At 37.8% G+C, this 6,425-nt stretch overlaps 1 protein-coding gene across 2 annotated transcripts in view; it reads left to right on the forward strand.

The window, feature by feature from the left end:
• Positions 1–343: 343 nt before the first annotated feature.
• Positions 344–6,425, forward strand: part of LOC107555347 (diacylglycerol kinase beta-like) — a 142,782-nt gene continuing 136,700 nt past the window's right edge. For both annotated transcript variants that reach the window (XM_016238101.1, XM_016238102.1), the window contains exon 1: positions 344–617. The gene's annotated coding sequence lies outside the window, so the exon portion shown is untranslated. The remainder of the gene's footprint in view (positions 618–6,425) is intronic.

Raw genomic sequence — 6,425 nt, forward strand, 5'->3', positions numbered from 1 at the left:
AGTAGAAAAAGTCAATAAAGGCTATTTTAATGGCTTTTAAAGCCTTTTTTTAAAGATGAGGTAAATAATACAAATGTCACGATTCAGAAGTCTTTATTCCTTATTCAGTTTTCTTTTATTCCCAAAACAACATTATAACATAAATGATTTGAGATTTTATTCTACATTATAGCACGTTTTATAAAAGCCTGGAGAAGGGCACTAACTGTGGTGGTTAGGGTTGTTCACAAGGGGGAGGGCTGGCCCTATGAGAAGCACTTTGATATTCCACTGTTGATGAGAGAGAGAGTGTGCAGAGCGAGAGAGAAACAGAGCGACAGCAGAGTGCTCTGTAAACAGGCTGTCAGAAAAGAAAGTGCAGGGACATTTTCATCTGCTACAGCCAAAGGAGAGTGTTGCGTACAACACTGAAGGATAATCACGAGAGGGAGAGAGAGAGAGAGAGAGCGAGAGAAGGTTTATTAATTCATGCAGGAGGGGAGGGATATTTCTGCTGCTGACTGAGCTGGTTCCAGCACTGCCTGTAGCATTTTGCTTGTGAGCCCATCCATGCTGTGACCGTGACAGCACTCAGATCAGCCAGGATTTGACGGACAGCATCACCTGAACGAGCAGAGGTAGAGTACGATTTGTCATTTTTTCTCACACGCACATCTGTTCTCTGCTCACTCACGTACTGATAAGTGCTGTCTGCCGAGCAAATGACCCTTGTTTTCCTCTCACGGTGTGTTCTCTTATGTCAACACTGCATATCAGGCACCAAAACATGCACGTTTATCTAGTTTTTGAACTTGTGAAGTCGCATTAATTGGTGTACTTTTTCTTTACTTTTGTTTTCTGTCTTCATCGTCTCACAGGAGATGATTTTAGGTGTTTCCTGTGCTTTGTAGAGTTCACGTGCAGGATGTTGCCTGCTTAGTGCTTTGTTATGGTCTACATTGGCATAGTTTGTCTGTCATGTCAGAGCTGAGTGCAGATAGTGTTTATATTTCACACTCAGCTGAGAGATCAGTGCCGCGGGATGATGGATTCTGTTGATATGGGGGGGTTGCAGCTCGACCATTTGACCAGGTTTGTTGGGCATCTTCTGTGATGCCCTAAAGCGGCCCACAATCTCTATTGTGAGGGAATGTAATACATTTTGATGTGTGGGATAATTCATTCTCTTCACAAACCTGTGCTGTCATGTGCTTGCGAGGTGCTGGTTAATCTCCAATCGGCTCGCTTAATTACGGCTCATCATGTAATCACCAAAGGCACAGGGTCTTCATGTCTCAACAGGATCTGTGGAGCAGGAACAGCGTGAGCTATGTGTGTGAGAGAGCTTTTTCGCTGTTCCTGCTTGAGGATGCAATTTGTGTTGTCAGTCTTCATAGAAGGCTGAATATTTGTTGAAGCTGAATGTTTGCAAGTAATTAGCTCTCAATCATTAGAAAAAGACACAAAGATAACGAAAAAGAGAAAAGATTGCTCGTGACACTCTACCCAAGGTCAAAAATGGCAGTCAGCCACGGAGCATCTTAATGGAGTCCACAATAAAGGAGAGCCTGAATAAACACTCACTGATCATACTGTTGTCTTTGGCTTGTCTCTCATCTTTACTATGCTGCTCTTGGGTAGATGAATATGTTTCTGTCGGTTGGAGAAGCACAGTGATTTATCCCGGTGTCCTCACTGGAAGCACACGTTAGGAGAGCCACTCGGAGGGTCTGTGTTAGTGCGAAAGTTTTCAAAACAAATAGAAAGGAAGCATGCTGTTTTATTTTCTATTGTTGTTTATTTCTATTCTTAATTCTGTTTTATCTATTTGTTGTCTTTTTTATTTTAAAAAAGCCCTCTAACACTTGCACTCTCTATTTGTTTTCTAACTGCTTGTTTTCTTAAAAAAAGCTTAGCTTTCTCTATTCTTTTTGTGTTCTATCTAGTTTTCTTTTTATTTATTTAAAAAAAACTCTAACACTAGCCTCTAAACCTCTATTATTTTTCTATTCTATCTACTTGTTTTCTTTTTATTATATATTTTAAAAAAACACCTTGCTACGTGAACTGTTAAGCTAACCGAGACTTGTCATAGCACTTGTGTATTATTGCTCTTTTGTTGGTTTTGATTGCTTCTATTGTCCTCATTTATAATTCTCTTTAGATAAAAGCGTCTGCTAAATGGCTAAATGTAGATGTAATTTTAAAAATACAATAGTGCTGTGGTTTTCTGTACACTCTTAAAAATAAAGGTGCTTCAAAAGGTTCTTCACAGCAATGCCATAGAAGAACCATTTTTGGTTCCACAAAGAACCAATCAGTCAAAAGTTCTTTAAAGAACCATCTCTTTCTTACCTTTTTATAATCTGAAGAACCTTCTTTCACCACAAAGAACCTTTTGTGAAACAGAAAGGTTCTTCAGATATTAAAGGTTCTTTATGGAACCATTTAGACAAAAAGGTTCTTCTATGGCATCGTGAAGCACCTTTATTTTTAAGAGTGTACCTTAGTGTATTTCCTCTTCCTGTTTCCACATTATGATCAACTACTGTACTGTCATTCCAACAATAAGTAAGAATAGTAATAAATGGGTAACACTTTAGTATAGGGACCAATTCTCACTATTAACTAGTTGCTTATTAGCATGTCTTTATTAACATATTGACTGTTTATTAGTACTTATAAAGCACATATTCTACATGACCATATTCTACATCCCTAATCTTACCCAATGCCTAAATTTAACAACTACCTTAATAGCTATTAATGCAGCAAATTAGGAGCTTATTAATGGTTTGGTAATAGCGAGAACTGGACCTTAAAATAAACTGTTCCCAATAAATGTAACAAATTTAGTGTGAATATAATTATATATTTTTTTATAAATATGTTTTAGATTATTTTTCATATTTTCATTTTACGTTTTTCCTATGCTATTTAAGTAGTAATAATAATAATATGAAGAATGGCATAATATTAATTATGCACAATATTAGCTACATAATATAAATTACATTTATTTTAGGGGTGCTCCGATCAGGATTTTTTAGGGGGATCACCGATCACCGATCATAGAAAGCAGTATCTGCCGATACCGATCTTTTAAAGCCTTCTTTTTATCATGTAGAATTATTTATAGTGATGATCCAATCAATATGTTTTAGACATTTATTCAGGGCCTGAATTTCATTTTTGAACTTAAGCAGTGCAGAAGCAGCACTGACTGTGCTTTCACACAGGAGTCTACAACTGATCCGTGGCAGTTTACTACAAACACAACATTTATCCGTTATTTTAATTTCAAATTCAAACATTGTTACTTAAAATGCCTTTTCTGCATTGCAATTCTTTTTTTACACAGTACAGTAATACAATCTTTCGTGTTAAACGCAATAAATATAATAAACACATTATTCAATGCTTTTTACTTTTGCATTTACTTCTAGACTTATATATTTAGTTGCTCAAGCAAGTGGCAAAACATTTAAACTACTTTTCTTACATTATCACAAACATTCTAAATTAAAACTTACCATTGACAGAAACAATCAGCACTACTGCTTTTCTTTCGCATTAAATCTTTATTACAAGCAATCCTGCGTTCATAAAGCACTTTATTTTCCTACCTCCACGAGTGCCATCTATTATTGCCTTGTTTATCTAAAAGAGCTCTTTTCCTTTAATTCTAGCCAAAAAGCCATAGCCTATGTGTTGACTGTGAAACACAATAGACTTTAAATATATGCATTTATGGTGTAATTACTACATTTTCGTGTAAATCCAATGTTCATATTTACCGCAAACAATGCGGTTACGCAGCGCTTGCATCGCTGCAACAATCTCTGCATGGCTGCAGACGCACCGCTCGTGGAACGCACTGCCAGACCGCAACCACATGCAGTCTGTGAACACTTTAATCTGTTAACATGAGCACGGATAAAATGCGCACCGCATACGTAGTGCAAACGGAGTTATGTGAACCTGGCGTTATGTGTGTGTGCTGCGAGTGGGCATGAGTGCACAGTCTCCAGGAGAGCGCTGAATCGTTTAAACACTGGCAAGAAATAAAAAGAAATGCAATTTATAAACTTTATTGACGATGTGACACTGCCTCGATTGTGCAAGTGTAAATTCCTTTGTCAACTGTGCAGCGTGCAGCTTGCTTATAGTGCTGACTGGATTGTGATTTAAAGCCATTTGCGCATTTTGAGAAAGAGAGAGAGCATGCGGTGATGCACTCATGCTGTTTGTGAAATTACGTCTCACATAAGTAAATTCCTTTGTCAACTGTGCAGCGTGCAGCTTGCTTATAGTGCTGACTGGATTGTGATTTAAAGCCATTTGCGCATTTTGAGAAAGAGAGAGAGCACGCGGTGATGCACTCATGCTGTTTGTGAAATTACGTCTCACATAAGGTTTTCAAATTACTTCATAAGTAATTTAATGAAGAAATATGAATTGTACCTCACCTTAAGCATTATCATTATTTTACCCACGCCGGACAGAAACTGAGACGGTGCCGCTGCATGTCATGCCAATCCTCTGATAGCAGGCGCGTCATCAGCTTGAGATCGTTTTTTTGAGTTCGGCCTTTTTAGAGACCACCGATCAATCATCCCAAAGCGATTATCGGCTGATAGTGATCGGTAGCCAATCAATCGGAGCACCCCTAATTTATTTCATATAATACTTATACATTATTATTGCATTAAATATAATTAAAATATATATATATAGTATTGTTTAAAATATATTTATTTTAGAAATCTATTTAATGTGATATTATCTAAAAAGGCTAATTTAGCTCTTTTCCACCTTTGCTCTGCCACTTTGTTAGCGCTCTGTTGTTGATGTTCAGTTACATTAACAGACATTCAGACCGGATTGAAGGGCAGTAGGTTTCCCTTTAGCTGGGAATCAGAGCAGGTCTTGCCTGGCTTTTCCATGTCATTGCATTGCAATTTCGAACCAAACCCTCCTGTTGCCATGACATCCAACCCCTCTGTAAATACTCACAGGATTTTTTTGAGCATGTAGGCCCCAGGAGAAGAGCGAGAGAGAGGAAAAGATTGCTCATGTTTTTTCAGCTCAGAGAGTCACTTAAGGAATGGTAAAAGGCTAAATTTATTCTCTACTCTGTTATACTACTTTACGGCATGTATGAGTTAAAAAAATGATACAATTTTTTTAATAAAAAGTGTTTTTTTCCTGGAATTATGTGTTATGTCTGCATGTGTATTTATGATAGTAGCATTGCTTAATTTCAGCAGTGCTCTTTCCCTGTGCTGTTTCACCATCCATTACATTGTTTTGGACCATTAAGGATATTATGCTAAATAACAGTTTAGTCACACACTTTACTAATGTATAAGTGGTAAATGCAGCTGTAAGTATTTACAGTTGTGAACATCATAAAGATCGCTTTGTGGTTGCTTGCACTTAGAGAGTCATCGAGTTTTGTTTGACGTGAGAAAAGAAAACTCTAAAAGGCATGTCATGTAAATGCATCAGATAGGTTTAACAGCCATGGAGTGAGCACAGTGTTGTCTTCAAAGATGCTGGTTAAACGCTCCTGTCTCCTCTTTAGGCCTGGACATGCTACGCTTCTGTGAAATCAATAAGAAAAAATTAATCTTTACCCAGACAGCAGTACCCACACAGACCCAGAAGAAGATCCATACTTAAATGCCCTCAGTGCATCCATCAATCAGATGACGTTTCTTCTCTTTCTGATTTGTTCCACTGTTCCTTCTGAGGCCATACATTTAAAACAAAGCTGCACCATGGGTTTGTGGGGCCCTAGACGAGATTATGAAAATGGACCCTATGGTGTCCAAAGATATTCAAATGACTGTTTTCTTTTTAAGTGTAACTGTATAGGGTAAATTTTTAGGATAAAAGGTATATGAATTTTAGGTAAAGTGTATATTTTAGGCCCTGCAACTGGTCCATTGTTGCTATCGTAAACTAAAACTAGAAAAATCGTTTTCAATTATGTATTTAAAGGGGTCATATGATGCTGCTAAAAAGAACATTATTTTGTGTATTTGGTGTAATGAAATGTGTTTATGCGGTTTAAGGTTAAAAAAAACATTATTTTCCACATACTGTACATTATTGTTTCTCCTCTATGCCCCGCCTTTCTGAAAAAGCAAGGTGTGCTCTGATTGGCCAGCTATCCAGTGCGTTGTGATTGGCTGAATACCTCAAGCGGCAACCACATGTGACGACCCCGGGCTGGACTCCGCTTCGTCCACGGTGAAAGCCGATCCGGCGATCAACAGCGCGAAGTTGAAATATTTTCCTCAGATATTTCCGTGATATCTTCCTCTTTTGGAAGACCAAACAAAGTAGTTTCGCTTTCACAACGAAGCACACAGCGTCTTCACGACATGGCGGCGGCGGCAACAATACTACAGCGAGAATAAAAGTTACGCCTTCTTTCT

This window comes from Sinocyclocheilus grahami, unplaced genomic scaffold (genome assembly GCF_001515645.1).
Source record: "Sinocyclocheilus grahami isolate Dianchi unplaced genomic scaffold, SAMN03320097.WGS_v1.1 scaffold532.1, whole genome shotgun sequence".
Classification (NCBI taxonomy): domain Eukaryota; kingdom Metazoa; phylum Chordata; class Actinopteri; order Cypriniformes; family Cyprinidae; genus Sinocyclocheilus; species Sinocyclocheilus grahami.